The 17656-nt window shown below is 39.7% G+C and overlaps 1 protein-coding gene across 1 annotated transcript in view; it reads left to right on the top strand.

Moving 5' to 3' along the window:
• Positions 1–17656, top strand: part of ESPN (espin) — a 223353-nt gene that overhangs the window by 46099 nt on the left and 159598 nt on the right. The window lies entirely within an intron of this gene.

Here is a 17656-nt window from a genome sequence, read left to right as displayed (position 1 = left end):
TCTGATGCTGACCAAGAGATCATACTCAGATCATTCCCCTGTCATTTGTTTTGCATAGGCAAGAGCATATTTGATTCATATAATAATTATTTTTTCTGGTTTTGACTTGGCTTTGTACTTTGACTATTCTGATTTCTGAAATCCTTGAGTTGCCTCTTGCTTTGTCCTTCTCTATACCCAGTTTAACTTTGACTCGATTTAGTCTACTTGCTGACTGTTTTACCTATCTAAGCTTAAGCCTCGCCACTCTAAGGACCTTTATACACTACTATACTTTATCTCCTTATATGCTCTTTCACCTGGATTTGCATGTTAAGTTCATATTAGTCTTGACATCTACATTTTGCAAATTTATTATCAGCTACTCTGATTTTAAAGGGTCTAATTGTTTTCTTAAATTTTATTCTTGAAGAAAATGAAGTAGATTTGCCTGGTGTGTAATTTTTACCCAAAGTTCTAAGTCTCCTTCCAATAATCTGCATCCATCCATAAAATTCATGACATATTAGGTAATTGCATTTTAATTCAGAAATATAAATTCCATTTCCATTTTAAAACTTTACATGCATTTTATTATGTGGGGTGTATCTACAAAAAGTTAAATTTATAACATCAAAGTCTGATATGACCTCTTCTAGACGCATTTCCAGTTTAATGAATGTGTTGGATTATCTAGAATTAAATAGGACTGAATTAAATAAGAATCAATCAGTCTCAGACAAAAATTGTGAACTAACTTCTAAATAAAGAAACAGGCTGCCTTAATTTCTCTTTCATTGGATGGGAAACAAATGAGGGAAACTGAAATGATCAAAGAGCCCACCTAAACATAACAGGAAAGGTCATGGAAGATGCCCCCTGGTATACATGCTTTGGGGCATGGGTACATGGACTTAATAAAATGTTATTGAATTTATGGTATTAGATTCAAAGCAGCTGGGCAGTCCACTGCAACTATATTTTGGTGGTTGACCCAGTTAGTCAAGGTGGCAAGGTATCTTTGGCACTCTACCAACAATGGGTGCTTAACCCACTGTGTTTTTTCAATGCTTTGCAGTTAATAACGTTCAGATAGATGTTAAGTTGTCAAGCAATATCCTCTTTATGTATACCAGAGAAATGTTTGCATCAGTGATGTCTGCATTATGAGCACTCAGAAGCTCCAAAACTTGTGAGTGCATATCCCATCTACCTTAGCATATTACTTTATATATACATCATTATATTTGCTCCTATCGCTATCTCCATAGGCATTATATAACCTATGTCCTTTTCCTAGAACCCAGAGTGGGTCTACCTCTTGTGAGCTTTCACTAGCATTTATTGCTGAGGATATTATACTGCTTTTCATTATTATACTATGTTATATATTTTGTTTTTCATATGTGGCACATCTTGATCAGATCATATTATATGTATGAAATATTACTGATTTTTCCCAATATTTCTTTATCTGATTACAACTGGATGTAATGCCAGCCAATATTCTAGCCAGCCAATATTTTATAAATATTGTCCAATATATACCTTGGAAGCACATTTATCTGCCTTTTGTATGACTAACCCAGTCAATCATTAAAAAAGAAATTTCATAAAACTTTATAGTGGTTAAAATTACCTCTTATTAGTACAAGGGAAGTTTTAATCATTCCCCATGCCCTCATTTATCATGCTATGAGTGAGGGCATGTCCACCAAACTTTGAGCAGTATACATATCTCTTTACAGGTATTAGATTTATTGGGCTCCACTCCCTGTTATTAGAGTGTTGGGAGTAAGCAGATTTTATTTTTTGTTGTCGGGGTGCCGAGGGGCTTGGTAGCCCCTGTCCACCTTGCCTTCTATATTTAATTGTATCCTTAGCGTTTGGGCTGGGAGAGACATTAGATCCCACTGGGTATAGTAATAATAGCCTGCCCACCTGCCCCCCATTTGATTAACTGACCACACCATGAAAGTGTGGTGGATGTTAGAAAGGGATTTAGGGGTGATTATTTCTGATGACTTAAAGGTAGGCAGACAATGTAACAGAGCAGCAGGACATGCTAGCAGAATGCTTGGTTGTATAGGGAGAGGTATTAGCAGTAGAAAGAGGGAAGTGCTCATGCCATTGTACAGAACACTGGTGAGACCTCACTTGGAGTATTGTACGCAGTACTGGAGACCGTATCTTCAGAAGGATATTGATACCTTAGAGAGAGTTCAGAGAAGGGCTACTAAACTGATTCATGGATTGCAGGATAAAACTTACCAGGAAAGGTTAAAGGATCTTAACATGTATAGCTTGGAGGAAAGACGAGACAGGGGGGATATGATAGAAACATTTAAATACATAAAGGGAATCAACACAGTAAAGGAGGAGACTATATTTAAAAGAAGAAAAACTACCACAACAAGAGGACATAGTCTTAAATTAGAGGGACAAAGGTTTAAAAATAATACCAGGAAGTATTACTTTACTGAGAGGGTAGTGGATGCATGGAATAGCCTTCCAGCTGAAGTGGTAGAGGTTAAGACAGTAACGGAGTTTAAGCATGCGTGGGATAGGCATAAGGCTATCCTAGATATAAGATAAGGCCAGGGACTAATGAAAGTATTTAGAAAATTGGGCAGACTTGATGGGCCGAATGGTACTTATCTGCCGTCACATTCTATGTTAATTATATAATCTTTTTGAGGCACATCATCTTCTCCTTGTCCGTTTTTAATAGTACATATAAATGACTGAATAAGACATTGATGGAATAAAAGCCATTTTCAAAACTCTGGTTGCGAAGTCTTCATCTAAGTTGTGATCCATTACAGACTGCCATTTTTCATTAGATAAAGTGCGATTTAAAAAAAAAAAAAAATTGGTCAGATTTTATTTTGCTTTAGAATCTGTTTTAGAGACTTACAAAACTGTCTTAAAAAACTAACGTAATATTAAATAATATTAGATATATTTTGGAGAGTTGGAGTAAACTATTTTGTCTGTTAAATGAGCAAGACCCTATTCTGCATTGCATTACCTTTTCAGCACTCTATTAATTAAAGGAAAACCATTTCTATAATTAGTAGAACGAACAATTAAAATTAAGGAGACTTGTGGCTATACCCCTTTTCAATTAATGAATAGAATGAATAGATTGGTGATTGTGTGTCTATTGTGTTTCTGTAGCTAACATCTCTGTTGAGAAAGTAACCTTATCTAGTAGATGGAAAACCAACAGCTGGCCCCCTAATAGACTAGCAGGGTGCTTACATAGATAACATATGGCAAAGGCATTTAATCCAAGGATCTCAATGCCAAGAGCACACTATTACACTATACTAATGCAAACTAAGGGAAGGTATTGTGACTTTGAGATTGAAATCAGCCAGAAAAAAACCTACTACATTCACACATTTTACCCTCAATCATTTCTTTTAATAATTTTTTTTTATTGGATATTGGTAATAGGATACACACAAGAACAAAGAAAGGGGGAGAGAAGGGGAGACGTATACGATATATCATAATTGGAAGCATTAACATGGAGATACAAAATATCATTAACTCATTTGATTCTATGAAATCTGTGCATAACATATAATGGACAGTAAACGGTTAAGGCATTATTTAATTTACATGTTGGAAATCTGTCCATGCATCTAGAAGGTGCTGGAACCAGAACAAAAGTATAAGGTCACAACAACACAAAAATAAAAATGTTAAAAAAAGCTATAGGGTTAGGAAAAGATGTTCTGGACCTCTAAACATGGTTACCTACTGTCCCCAATGCCCACATGGTATAATTCAAACAGTACAGGTCTACCTGTATGTGAGCGGGATATGTTCAGGAACACAAATACATGACCACCCTGCTGTATTACTCTGTAATAATTGTATAATTACGCCACCAACACTGTTAAAACGACTTGCCTTGATTGTATTGATTCCCTTCCCCATCCCCTTCTTTATTCTGTACCCTTCTACCCCTCCCTTTTTGTTTAACAGTTAAATACTCGAATCTAGGATTCGAGAAATAAAAATTCTCAATGGAAAAAAAAAATGCTCCTTTAGCTGTACTTAATATGAATAACGAACCCTATAATACATTTTTAATGTCACACCGTGACACACTGGAGAATATTTATTGAAATGCTCATATTTATAGGTGTAGACTAGAGCAGTGTTTCCCAACCCAGTCCTCAAGGCACACCTACTAGTCCAGGATTTAAGGATTACCCAGTTTAGTCTAAGGTGTTTTTTCTTTTTTTTCTAAAAACACCTTAGACAAAACTGGGTAATCCTTAAATCCTGGACTGGTAGGTGTGCCTTGAGGACTGGGTTGGGAAACACTGGACTAGAGGATATAAATAACTAACAGGCTCTTCTTCTTTTACAAACACGGCTGCAGTTCCAAATGTAGCCACATGGGTGTGTGCAATAAGATAAAGCCACAACTCTAGACAGGACTGGAATTTTTACCCCGGCTAAATTCTTTATTGAGCTTCATGTACTTTTCAGTGAACACTGTGGCCAATTGGATATAGTCAACTCACTGGTGGCATTCAGATATATCCAACTCTTATCTTCCATGTAATATGCAAGGATTTAATCTTTTTTGTTTGTCAGTACATTTGTATGGGTTATCTGGATTGAGATGTGCCTAATTCCAGTTACCTCGTCCTTTGTCACAGATTCAATATTCTCTGTGATTGAATGACGGTTTGTTGATCTCATTCATAGACTAGTTCCTGTTAATTCTTGGGTTCTACACCCGTAAATTCTAAACCCTGGGGTTAAAACTGATTTAAGAAAATGTTCTTCAAAAAAAGAATAACTAACAGGTTATTAATGTGCTCAGGGCACATTAAAATAAACCTATAGCAAGAATAAAACAAATGGTGCTGCTCCAATACAAATATAAAAAAGAGTGTTTATCGCTATCTAGACTACTAGAAGTAAGTACAAAAATGATATGTGACATGGATGAAAGTTTACAACGGGAAAAGCTGAATGAATAAAACTCAGCTGTGGAAATTCAAAGTAGAAACTTTGCTCTCGAAATATGATTTGAGGGATGTGCTAAACAAAAAAAGGTAAAATAGGCCAAAAAATAAGTAAGCAAAACCATTCATACCTATTGCTAGATACAGAACAGCAAATGGTATATGGTTCTTAGACAATTAATTAACTTGATTTTAAACAGTAAACTGTATATTTTAAGGAAACTGTAAATTAAAGGGACACTATAGTCACCCAGACCACTTCAGCTCAATGAAGTGGTCTGGGTGCCAGGTCCCCCAGGTTTTAACCCTTCAGATGTAAACATAGCAGTGTCAGAGAAACTGCTATGTGTACATTGCAGGGTTAATATAGCCTCTAGTGGCTGTCTTCCTGACAGCTGCTAGAGGCGCTTCTGCAACGCTGGATGCGAAAATCTGTTGGACTGTTTGAATGCACGCGCATCTCTTGCCACACATGCGCATTCCGCTCCACTCGGGAGCTGATGTCACCATGAGGAGAGGTCACCAGCGCAGAGGGAGCCCCGTGCTTGATAAAGGTAAGTGGCTGAGGGGGTTTTAACCCCTTCAGCACCAAAGGAGGGGGGCCCTGAGGGTGGGGGAATCCTAAGGAGTATATAGTGTCAGAAAAATGAGTTTGTTTTCCTGACACTATAGTGATCCTTTAAGGCTGAAAAAAGTTATCAAATGCATGACAGCCGCTAGAGGCGCTTCTGCGACGCTGGATACGAAAATCGCATCCAGTGTGCAGAACGTCTATAGGAAAGCATTGAGAAATGCTTTCCTATGGACTGTTTGAATGTGCGCGCGGCTCTTGCCGCGCATGCACATTACAATCAACTCGGGAGCTGACATCGGCAGGGGAGGAGAGGTCACCAGCGCAGAGTGAGCCCGGCGCTGGATAAAGGTAAGTAGCTGAAGGGGGTCTAACCCCTTCAGCGCCAAAGGAGGGGGGCCCTGAGGGGGTCCTAAGGAGTATATAGTGTCAGGAAAATGAGTTTGAAAAAGTTATGAAATGCGTGAACATGTTTGCCGTATGGTAGAAATTGTTTAACCCCTTAAGGACCAAACTTCTGGAATAAAAGGCAATCATGACATGTCACACATGTCATGTGTCCTTAAGGGGTTAAAAAAACTGAATGAAAGATATGAAAAACAATTGTGTATTACAAATTATTGCTATGAAGGCTTCAGAGTTATGCAGTACTTTCTTAATGGCCCTAGATCTAAATCTGAGTCATGACTTACACTAGATAAAGCAAACGGAAATACTTATGAATATAATAAAGAAAGCTTAGTATATATTTAGTTATTTAAAGCATTAATTATGGAATGTTACAAAGCAAAGGCACATCAGTATGTTTAGATGAAGAGTTTATGCTTACAACCTAAGTGGAAAAATATTTATGGAATTTCAAATTGTTTCAAATTGAAAGATGAAATTGTAGAAAGACTATTGGTTGGTTATAGTAAGTGCTGCAAGGGATTTAAAATATTGTGCCTAAAGACTAATAAAAGTACAATAAACCACTGTGTACTCTTCAATAAAGGTCAGGAACCAAGTACCATGTTCCTCGAGAACATAGAAAGCAATCTACATGTTGAATCCGAAGAGGGTCCTGACCAAAATTACATTTGAAAAGCAGTCAGCACAAAAATTTGAGTTTGAACTAATTATATGCAACATTGAAAACCAAAAAACTCACTAAAGGTACAGTATTATGAAGATCAGCTTAGCAGCATAAAGAATAATATTCCTCTATACGTATGCATAATTTCAGGAGTGTATTAATGTTCCCTAAAGGAAAATTAACATGGAGGAATCGAGCAAAAAAGGTGACATTTCTGTTGGTAGCTAATAGAATGTCAAATTCAGAAGGAAACATTGAAAGATATATGACCAGGCTCTGCAAGGTCTAAGCGGGTAGCCAGAGCAATTTTAAGTTTGTTTTCAAAGGTTTATACCGTAAGTAGTCAATAGGTTTAAATAATAGAAAAGACCAGGGGTCCAAAGAGATAGGCTTACTAAGGACCTCTTGCATAAACAGGGAACCTAGGACCAAAACGGGGCAAGCTGAGTACATGTCCTGGCTGAAAGGCATGTGGATATAGGTGACCATTTGCCCACACATCCTCCAGCAGAAGTCTATTGGGTTAAGATCTGTTTGGAAGAGAGAGGTCAAGGTGACATAAGAACTAAAACGAGAAGAATATTTTGATGATGCATATGCTTGAGTATTGAACTTTACCACTACAAGAGCACATCTTAGTGTAGCAGCAAGAAAAATAATGTACATGAAGCGCATAGATCTCAAAACACCATTCCTAAATGAGAACATCAAAGATAGCCTCTACATGGAACTGTCACAATGATTTTAGGATCCTGGAAAGACAGAGCCATGTGTCTTTAAAAGAGCATCAATGCTCTGAAACAGACCAAAAGAGCATGAAATGAAAAAAAAAGTGTGACGTGTTGATTCAAATTATGGTTTTTCATGGGAAGAGCAAAGCCATGCTTATATTCAGTTATATAGTTACATAGATCTAGGTTGAGAAAAGACTAAAATCCATCAAGTTCAACCTTGAAACCCATTCTTTGATTGTGTTACACCAAAAGAAGGTAAGCCACCCAATTGTAGTAATTTATAATTATGCCACAAAAAGGGAAAACAATCCTTCTTGACCCAATAATGGCAATGAGATTTCTCCTTAGAAAAACAACCTGTTTGCATACATATCAATTATATCCTTAAATGTTCTGTTTATGCCAAAAAAATCCCTATATATTTTAAACATGACAACCTCTTTAGTTAGATAATTCTACATCTTTATTGTTCTTACTATAAAGAACCCTTTCCTCTGCTGTAAGCGAAAAAAAAAAACTTTCTTCCAGTCTCAGTTTGTGACCTCTTGCCTGTTATATATTTCTGTAAATGAACAGGTTAGCACATAGCGGCTTGTACTGACCTTGTATATATTTGCATAGTGCTATCATATCCCATCTGAGCTGTATTTTTCTAAAGAAAACTAATTCAGTTCTTCTAGCTTTTCCTCATTACTAATGTTTTCCATCCCCCTTACTAATTTTGTAGTTCGCATCTAAGACTTTGTCTAGTTCTGCAATATACTTCTTTAAAATTGGAATCCGGGTCCCTTATTTAGTTAGCGACCGGCTAAAAAGAAGATGAAAGCCCAAAAACTGGAGGGTCTTTTGACTGAGCTACGGACGTTAGAACAAAAGCACAAAGACTGTCCAGATGACAACACATTTAGACACTTAGAAGCGACACGACATGCCATACACACGCTGTTACTAGACGATACTGCTAGAGCCATGAATTGGTCCAAAAGAAAGTTTTACGAACGGGCCAACAAGATGGATACCTTGCTAGCCAGGGTCCTCAAACCAAGAATGAGACAAGGACACATCACATCCATCTGACACCCAAATAACTCTGTCAAAACAGGGCCCAAAGACATAGCAGAGGTTTTTACTGATTACTTTAAATCCCTCTACAATCATTCCCCAAACTCAGAGACAATGACAATGAGAGAAGAGGACGCAACCCGCAATTTCCTGAAAGATCTGGGACTGCCCAAGCTACCACAAGAGGCAGTTGATATTCTAGCGACTAAAATCACCCCTGATGAAGTAGACCGGTCAATATCAGCTTTAAAAGGGAACAAGGCCTCAGGGCCTGACGGATTCGACGGTAGTTACTACAAGACGTTTCGCGAGGAACTTGTTCCTCACTTGACAGAAGTCTTCAACGGTTTTCAGACAGGGGGCTCCCCAAACCCCGATATGAACCTAGCTACCATTGTGTTATTGCCAAAACCAGATAAAGGCAGCTATAGGCCTATATCCCTCATAAATCACGATATGAAGCTCTTGGCAAAGATACAGGCAGAACGGCTCAACCCCTTCTTGGCGAACTTAATAGATGCTGATCAAGTTGGTTTTATACCGGACAGACAACTGTTTGAAAACACTCGCAGAAATATAGACTTGATATGGAGACAGGTGGCCACTAAGACTCCAACGATGTTTGTTTCGCTCGACGCTGAAAAAGCATTTGACAGAGTTAAGTGGGCTTACCTTTTCATGCTCCTGACCCATCTAGGGTTCCCTGAACAGTTCACGACCTTACTAAGAGCAATGTATACTAACGTCCGAGCGCAGGTGAAAATCTCAGGAGCCCTGCTCAGCCCTTTCCACCTTTTTAATGGTAGTCGACAGGGGTGCCCCCTCTCTCCCCTCCTATTTTTACTGTCGTTAGAACCCCTATTACAGGCATTACGGCGCCACCCGGGTGTTAAGGGTGTCAAAGTGGGAGGCAGGGAATTTCTGGTCTCAGCCTATGCGGATGATGTGCTCCTAGCGCTCACCGACCCAGTGAATTCAATGGGAACCTTGCAGGGGGTGCTAAGGGACTTTGGGATTATTTCGCGGTACAAAGCAAACATGGCGACGTCTAGCACCCTCCCAAAAGGGGTACCGGCGACGGCAACAACCCCTTATACACAACACACACCAAGTACGAATGGAACAACAGACACTTAAATATCTAGGTATTCGCCTGACAGCAAACACAGAAAAATTATACGATTAAAATTATACACCATTGATGAAACAGCTGATATGGGAGATGGAGATGTGGATGGACAGACCCTTCTCGTGGATAGGCAGAATCCACGCTGTTAAAATGAACATCTTGCCTAGAATTCTATTTTTGTTTCAAGCGCTGCCCATCCACGTCCTCAGATCATCCTTGCAGCCCTTGCAGAGGGCTATAGGGTCCTTCGTATAGCAGAACAAAATACACAGAATTTCCAGATACATTCTATATAGACCAAAGACAAGAGGGGTCCTGGGTCTCCTAAACATATATTACTATTACGCAGCGACCCAATTGACTCAAGTGGCAATGTGGCACTCTCCCCCAGGAGACCGAAAATGGGCAGACGTGGAATCTCTCATGACGGGCGCGGACATTGCACAGCTCCACGTGTGGGTCCCTAAAGAACACAGACCCGAGATACGGGTCACCTCCCCGACTATAATCAACTCCTTGAGGATCTGGGACTCCCTTAAACATAAGCTTCACTTAGCATCTGACCCGTCTCCTTTAATGCCATACTTACGCAATAAGGCCTTTGACCCCGGAATGACAGCTAGAGCCTTCAAAAACTTGTAATAGGGTTACAACGCATTTGCCAATTGTATCAGGGAACAGAGGTCATCCCTTATGATACCTTGTGACAGTGGGGACACCTTTATCCCTAAGATTTTTTTCCGATACATACAACTTAAAGATTACGCAAAACTAGCACACATCAAAGCGGCAGTCCTGCAAAAGATGACTTTCTTTTAACGCATTTGCCTTCAAGAAACCATTCCTAAAGGCATGATAACGCTTATGTATGCTCACCTCTGTTCAGAAGCCAGGGATTGGGGTAAGCTAGCCTATACGGATCAATAGGAGAAAAACCTAGGGAAAAACTGGAAGGCATAGAATGGCAAGAGATTTGGGACACTGCAGGAACAATCTGCCAAAACTATGCTTCGCTGGTATACTACACCGGTTAAACTACATCAAATGAGAAAAAACCCTACAGCTGGAGAGGCTGCGGCCTGCAAGGGACTTATGTCCACATGTGGTGGGAATGCCCTCAGATGGTTAAATTCTGGAAATGAATACAGGCCCTGTTGTCGCAGGTTTTTTCTAGAGCCCCAGACCTAGACCCATGGCTATTCTTATTAAACAGATCCATAGATGGCTGGACTAGGCATGAACAAAAGCTCATGCACAAAATTACATTAGCAGCAAGGAGAGCCGTAGCCTCAGAGTGGCTTAAACCGGGCACACCACCCATGGCAGGAGTGATAAACAGGATAAAAGAGGTCCACTTGATGGACAACCTAACGGCTAGGATAAGGGTCTCCTTAAAAACTTTTCAGAAGATCTGGGAACCCTGGGAAAGCTCTAACCTGGGAAGCTAATACGAATATGTCCCGCCTGACAATCTACCCACGCCATTCATGGAAAGTCCCCCCCCACTCCCTCTCCACCCTTTCTGATCCTTTATTTTTCCTTTCTCTCTTTCTATTCTTTGATGTTTCATAAAAAACAAAAATATTGACTACCTTGAGGCATTCCTGAGAGACAGACATATATCGCAAACATGGAACGTACGAATTGTTTGCGATCTTTCCTATCCATACGCCGCCATGTTAGGTGATATCCGATGACGGAGCAAAATAATCCTTAGCACATGATAAAAAAGAGAAAGCAAGGAACAACCCATAACAACACGCAAATCAGACACGACAATTACGATACATATGTCACACATATGTTATTACACTAAGCTTAATATGTCAAAGAGCAGAATATCCGAAATGATTCCAAACTGTTTCTGTTTTCTACCGAATATATCTGCTATTTATTGCCTCCTTTATTGTATGTCAATACAAAATAAAGAATTTAAAAAAATAAAATAAAAAAATTGGAAGCCAAAATTGTATTGCTTTTTCCATGACTCAAGATGGCAAATGTATATACGTCATACACTTTAGCAAGTAGCGGTTTGTGATCTAATAGTAAGCTAAACTGTAATTTTGAGATTAAATAGTTCAGATACATCACTCCACTGAATCAGAGATAGACAATCACTGATATTAGAATGAGTTGTCATTCAAAATGTAAATATGTCTGTGGACTTGAGTTACCCAAAAGACAGTGCAACAAGGAACCTATTACCTGACAATGATCTATAATGCAATGTGATTTAAATTAGATGTCAGAGGGTTTTAGCAACTGACCTGCGTGGCTGAGATACTGCAAAATGGTAATGCAATATTTTAAAAAGACCAAAAACAATCCAAACTGAGTTTCAACGGACAGCAACATCAAATGTAAAGTTAGTTAGATTACAAGTTTCTAAGTGATAGTATTTCAATACACAGTAAAAGCTCGTTAGGCAGCAATATGGATTCACCAACTAATTCTGAACACAAAGTTTAATGTACCCATGTCAATTCTTGAAGATAATTAAGGAAGTTCAAGCATACATACTTAGAATCCATCACAATATTGGATACGTATTTGGCAAGCGAACCGCAGGTGCGCTCATCAAACCATTGCCCAGATTTCTACATAAAAGAGGTGATCATTTTATTAGAATTTACATGTTTTTTGGGAAGGGGTGTTGGAGCAGCAACCTCAGTCATTATTAGTTATCATATATAGGCCGCATTCTATTGTGAATATTGTGTGATAAATACTTATGTGCCCGTTTGAAAAAACAAATTTTCTTGTCAAAGTGTTTAAATAGTTTAACCAATTTATAGCTTGTTTGATGCATGGAAAAGACTCTTGCGATGGCTGAGTTTGTGATAATCTTCTTTTTTTAAATGAAAATCATTGGAAGTGACAGTTCTGCTTTCTTTTTGTGACATTTTTAAGTGACCTTGTGGCCTGAGTTTTTTTTCTTTAAAACACAAGCTGGAGGCTCTCTCATTGTGTATTGTAGTCCTGTAATTAGGGCACAGGGAGGACCACTGAGATAAAAGTCCCATCCCTCCACACCAGAGGTGGGAAAGGGGCTGCGAGCAGCTGTGGATGGCCATTTAGACAAATTATTTTTCAGCTGGTGCAAACAAATCAAATGCCTTTTAATTTATACTTAAATAAATCTATCTGTCTGGCAATTACCTGTTGGCCTTATTCAATGATTAAATAGTGGAATAGGGAAGAACACCTACCTTTGTCAGTAGTGCATAAAGGGTGCAAGACCCCCCGCAGGCACAATCAAGCAAAGAAAAAATGATGTCTAGCACTATGTCTTTTTCTAGCAAGTCAAAATGTTATTTTTTGCGTTGCCAAAAAAGCGCTATCAGCTAGTTATAAGTAGTGCTAGACATCTGTTCTTTATACAATGAATATGACTGCACAGGTTAATCCCGAATGAATTGATTCATTTGGTCGGAGACTAAAAGGCATTTAAATAGTTTGTACCAGCTGAAAAAATTTGTACTCAGTTTACTGCTTTTTTTATCTGCTCTATTTTTTTTTTAAGACATCACATTTATTGATAATTTTCAGTAGTACATAAGTTCTAGTGAAATAGCCACTGCAATAATGGAATGATTCCATATATATATTTATTCAAAATCAACTATACAGCCAGTTAAGGAACTTGAGTTTAGGCTTAAACTGGATTTTCTCTGGTGTGGTGAAGGAGTGGAGGTAAAGGGAGGGATTGAGGGGTGCCCACGGGAAGGGGCGACACAGAAGACCGAAGGCGAGCACGGTATTGATCCCAAGTTTTCCATACTTTCCGAAATTTATGCAAGGAGCCAAAAAATCTGTGGGACTTCTCTTTGTCAGTGATTGGTCATGTCAGATGAGTCTTTGGAGACTTCCAACGTTTGGCTAAATATTTTTTTTGTTGCAACTAGAATATGTAAGATCAGCTATTTATCCCATATCAATAAAAAGATGGGATTTCTAGCGCTTGTTCAAAGTCTATGTGGTAGCTCGGACTTCCAAAACCAGAGTCTCTTCCTTCTGGCTGTAGGTAGATATAGAAAGGGGATGCAGGGAAGCAGCACCTTCACAAGTGTCCTCAAATCAAATAAAGATGGAACGATATGCAAAACAAGAGGACAAATAAAATGGAATATGGTGTCGTATTTTTTAAGCTGATAAAACAGCATATTGAAAGAGACTACTTCTACGAACGCTGACCACCACATGCTGCCGACCAGCCTAAGGATACCCTTGCCACATAAGATTAAGACCGAGACCAAGATCAGCATATCGACAGATGGGGGTAGTCCAAGCACATATAACTGGATCAAAAATACTACACCACATTCCCTTTTATTTTTCCTCTTGTTTTGCATATCATTCCATCTTTATTTGTGTTAAGGCCACTTGTTAAGTTGCTGTTTTCCTGCACTCCCTTTATTTACCCTGTGTGTTTAGATAATTGGGGAGCATGTCTAGTAAGAAAACTTGAGAGAGTCAGGGGAGTGTATGCATGGTGAATTCAGCAATGAGCCTCTATTATCTGCTATGTTTTTATCACCTCACCTGCAACATATTGGTTTATGGACCAGACCATTACGATGGTTGTCCTCTTACATATATAGGGTTCTATCCTCTCAATGCTGGTCACCATATCAATGCAGGTTTAATGTCAATTCTATTAAGGAACTTGTATGTTGTCTCCTGTCCCTTTAGTTATATATATTAGTTAAGAAAAGACAAGATGTTTTGTTGATGAACTATAAAAATGCAAGACCAGAAGCTAACCAGGCTTAGCAAAACCATTCCTTACAGAAAGAACATTGTGAACGCCAGCTAACTGAATTAATCGGCTAAATATTTGCATAATGGTTTTAGCTTCTTTTTTTTTTTTTTTTAAGAAGTCTAGTGCGTCAGAATCATGGAGTATACCACCATCTAGTGGTACTTTCTTGCACTGAGTGTTAGTAGGAAGACCTTGTTCAGACTGTATTGTCAGCATCATTGTTGTTTAACCCTTCAAAGACTTATAGCTTAACCAATTTTTTTTTTTCAATTCTTTATTTTTGTTGTGCACATGTTTTAACAGACAACCTTGGTGCGCCACAGCGACATCAGGGTAATTTAACGTTCAGGTTACATTGCATGCTGTGACATTTGCAAGTCTGGCACATTTTTTGTAAAGGTAGCGTTTCAACAGTTTAGTTTTCTCGTTCTAGTGGAAGCAACACTGTAGGCAAGGATAGACAGGTACTTAGCTATGCTTTTTACAGGAGAATGTGTTGCATAATTATTAAATGATTTAAGCAAACAAGGTTCCTAGTATATAGCGCATGTAAACAAGATTGGTGAACTGTCAGGTCTGAGTCAGCTATATATCTGAGATTGTATAAAGTAGAAACAGGTTAAACTCTAGTGTTGAACTAGTGAGTTGTGACGCCCTCTGGCAAGCCCACTAATAGAAGTGTCAAGTGTGACCTTATTCATTCATGCATTTTTGCATTGGCATGCATGTTTGGTAGCCTGAGTTGGTGTTCTGGCAGAAATCAAATTAAGTGTGGTGTAGATAATGACCCTTAGTTGGCCGGCATGGTTATTACTGTATATGAGAGAAGTAAGAAGGTGGGTAATTCTGCTTCTCACCCTAGTTAGCTTGTATCGGGGCCAGAGCTCCTCAACTGGCCAGCAGCATGTATAGGGGTGAAAACTGCCCATGTTAACTAGGCTGGGTGTAGGATTGTAAATAGGTTCCTGCTAGGCTGACCTTCTGTATGACCCGGTCAAAACCCATTTATGTTATTATAACCCCTGAGTTACCCTTATGTGTCTTGGAGTGAGTGTAGGTAAGGGCATGGTAATGAAACATCAATTCTGGCATAACAGAAATTTAACTTGGGTTGGCGGTATCTTCCACGCTGGTATGGCAGAGCAGCATATGGAAACATGTCCCAGGGGTTGCTGGTGCTGCGCCCAGGGTGGTGTAGTGAATTCAACCTATGCCTCTGCTCGGTGTTTTGGGAGAGTCTCTGGGTGGTGCTTTGTGAGGTTGGTATGCCAGTTTGTGTTCTCTCACCCTCCAGGTCCGTGAGGCCAAGCTATAGGGTACCTCCGGTCTTTCTCCGCTGGGTTGCAGGGGCCCGGCGTGGTCCGCTTCTGGGTGTAAGTGTTGCGGCACTGTCGTCGTGAAATACTCTTTGCGGCTGTTACCGGGGCGGCTCTTCATGTGTCTTGTTGTGGGTAGCGGGCTGGCTAGAGCTTGTGAGCGCTTTGTGTAGTGGGCGCTGGGTTGTTGCAGGCCCTCTCGGTGTCTTTGGCTCCTTGCAGGTAATTTGCTCCGTCGGGGAGCTGGTCTGTTTATGACTCCCTGCCCAGGAAGGCTAATGCCCTTTGTGGCGGGTGCTGGACGCAGTATGGTGCCAGCCATTTTGTGCCTCCTGCCTCTGGATATACGCTTGGGGGTCCCGTTTGGGATTTGCCACTCTTGCTGCTAACTTAGCCCAGAAAGCCCCCAGAATAGCGTCAAGCTTTGCCTCTAGGCTCTCCTGGGCCTCCGGTCTGCAGTGCGAGATTGCTCGCTTTGTTCGGCTGTGACAGGGGAGTGTGTCCGCCATCTTGTGTATCGAGGTACATTTCTCGGTTTCGCTGTGTGGTTTGCCTGGGCTTGTCCACTCCGTAGGCAGTGGAGTGTGGACCGGGATGTCTCCCCGGCCCAGAGGGGGGGGAACGGGAGTCCGTATGGACCTGCTGGGGTGAGACTCAGGGGACGGTTGATCGGCCGTATCTCCCGCCCGGGGTACTCTCTAGGCCGCAACCGCTCTGCAAGCTTTTTGGTGGTCGGCATCCCGGTTTTACGAACCGGGGTACTCCAGCCACCGTCTGTGACAACTAAGTCCGTTTGTGGGTTCAGATGTGAGCGGCAGGAGTCTCGGTATGTTGCTTAAGCAAGTATTTAGCTGGGGAGCTTCTGCTAGTTGCGACCGTCTGCCATGCTGGCCAGGCCCCGCTAACCCCAGCTTAACCAATTTTATACAAAAGGAATGTAGGAAAAAGAAAACAACTGTTATACTCAAAGGTGAAAAATAGTGCCTCTCTCAGCCATATAAAAGTATTTTATTAAAATACCAAAACAAATTATAAAACTAAAAATTAAATATTCAAGTCTAAAATTACATTCTAGTGAGGGCAAATGTGCTTTTGCACACATTGAATTTTCCGTGTTCTTTTCTGTTTGTGAGTGTCATTCATTTTAGACTTTTATGTATAATTGGTTGTAAGAAAATGCTATACTAGATAATACTTTCTATTTTTAAGTGTGTTTGTAAGAAATTGTGGTCGTGGACGAGTTACCAAATCATTATATATATATATATCATAATAAAGACTGAAATATTGTTAGAATTTTTAAAATTATGTAATATACATAATTCATATTATGTATTTAGGAAAATAATTTATTTTGGAAACTAGAGACAAACTATACTTGGAAATATGAACAAAAATATATTTTATTGCACACGTGTAGCACATTCTGTGCCATCAAGGGCACTTCCTCTGCTTGTAATTAAAGGACCAGTAAAGTCACCCAGACCATTTAATCTTAATGACGTGGTCTGTGTGCAGTGGTCCCATCATTTTTACCGTGTAATTTAAAACATTGCAGTTTAGTAGACATTTACATGACAAGGATAAATACACCTCTAGAGGTGCTTCCTCCTCTAGAAATATGTGAAAATCAGCACTGGAATCAAATGTTGCTGATTTGGCCATGCATGCCTCGTTCCTATCCACTGCATCTCTATAAGCTGCAATGGATTGGAGGAGAAAGCAGGTCATATCAGCTTGGATGGTGATATCACCAAAGTATGAGCTGAAGGCTGGTCAGGAGGTGAGTTCATTAAACTTAAATTATAATGAGAAAATGGGAGTGGACAGTACTGACAAAGCTATAAGGGAACCTACAGTCCAAAAAAAAACTATTGTTATTTTCAGGACTATCGGGTTTATTCACTAAACTGAGAATTGAAAGTAAATTTCAAATGTAAAGTGGCACTGTGTAGCCTTCCTTGGTAAGAACTATGTAGATCCTGCTACTGTTCCTGGGTCATGTGTTTACTCTGGTTCCTTTTGATT

This window comes from Pelobates fuscus, chromosome 11, assembly GCF_036172605.1.
Source record: "Pelobates fuscus isolate aPelFus1 chromosome 11, aPelFus1.pri, whole genome shotgun sequence".
Lineage (NCBI taxonomy): Eukaryota > Metazoa > Chordata > Amphibia > Anura > Pelobatidae > Pelobates > Pelobates fuscus.
Note: the sequence above shows the minus strand (reverse complement) of the source record. Positions and strands in the feature narration are given on the sequence as shown.